Here is a 1,598-nt window from a genome sequence, read left to right as displayed (position 1 = left end):
TCACAACACCGCACCACGCATAATATATTACCACGAAGAGTAACTGTTTTACATTTATTTAATAATTTTATTTTATAATATGTGGTCCCATTAACGAATATAAAAAAATTAATGTTGTTTTAAAATTGACGCGTTAATATTATAGAACGATTAGTGAAAGCAGCCTTGGGGATTGTTTTGATGTGCAAGGGCGAACGCGAGTCGCACGTCACTCCGTCACCCGGCTCACCGATAATAAACCGTGCAGTCTTCATTTAAATACATATTAAATAAAATTATTATTTTGAATTCTACTGTCTGCTGACCAATATGACGTATATTTAAAACTATCGCAGTACTATTATTAATTAAAGTTGCCAGTACAAAGTGAACATACGTAAAGTGTATGTAACTTTCGGCCGATTTTCGAATCGCCTCCGCTTTCCGCTGCACCCCTCATCCTATATTAAATACATATATATGTATATATATACATACGTATATATATATTTGAAATACATGTTTTAAATAAAATTATTTTAAATACTCCCGACTGTTGACTGGTATGATATTTAAACCATTCGACTGTCATGAGACGTTTCGACTGCATGCGGAGCGGTGAGGGGGACAGTGCAACTTTCGGTTGATTTTCGAATCATTTACTTCTAGCTTTCGCTGTCCCTCTTACCACACCGCACCGTGCACAGGATCAATGCCATTCGATCGTCATTGGGCATTTGGACTGCGAAGCGGTGAGGTTGAAGGGGACAGTGCAGCTTTCGGTTGATTTTCGAAACGTTTACGTCTAGCTTTCGCCGTCCCCCTCACAATACCGCACCACGCATAATATATTACTACGAAAAGTAACTGTTTTACATTTATTTAATAATTTTGTTTTGTAATATGCAATCGCGTTAACGAATAATAAAGAATAAATATGTTATTCTAAAATCAATGCGTTAATATTAGACGGTTAGTGAAAACAGCCTTGGGATTGTTTTGATGTTGAAGGGCGGACACTAGTCGCACGTCCCCCCCTCACCCGGTTCACCGATAAACCGAGCAGTCATAAATACATATTAAATAAAATTATTATTTTAAATACTACCGACTGCTGACCGATATGACGTATATTCAGGGCTGGGCACATTTCAATTACTTGTATTTGAAATACAGGATTTGAAATACAAATACTATTTTAAATACTGTATTTCAAATACAACACAAAATATATTTTGTATTTTGTATTTCAAGAATGTTATTCAATGTATTTTGTATTTCAAATATGATTTTAATGTATTTTGCATTTGAAATACCAAAAAAATCCTATAATAGTAACATAAATTTTTTTTATATTACGGCGATACTGATTATTTTCGTTAACTTTTAACAAGCAATGTGTCAAGTCATCAGTGTTATCAAATCTTATGATCTAGCACAAAAAAATAAGTTTCTCGTGAGGTTCTCGTGTAGTAGTACTCGTGTAGTAGTTGTCTGTGTTACTAATAGTAATTCTACTAGTGATACAGACAAAGATTTTTTTATTTTTTTTCATCCAAAAACAGAAAAACAGCAATCTCTGCAGCAATTAAAGTTTGTATCGTATTTAAATGGCAAAT

Source organism: Cyphomyrmex costatus, unplaced genomic scaffold, assembly GCF_001594065.2.
Source record: "Cyphomyrmex costatus isolate MS0001 unplaced genomic scaffold, Ccosl1.0 scaffold192, whole genome shotgun sequence".
Taxonomy (NCBI): Eukaryota; Metazoa; Arthropoda; class Insecta; order Hymenoptera; family Formicidae; genus Cyphomyrmex; species Cyphomyrmex costatus.
Note: the sequence above shows the minus strand (reverse complement) of the source record.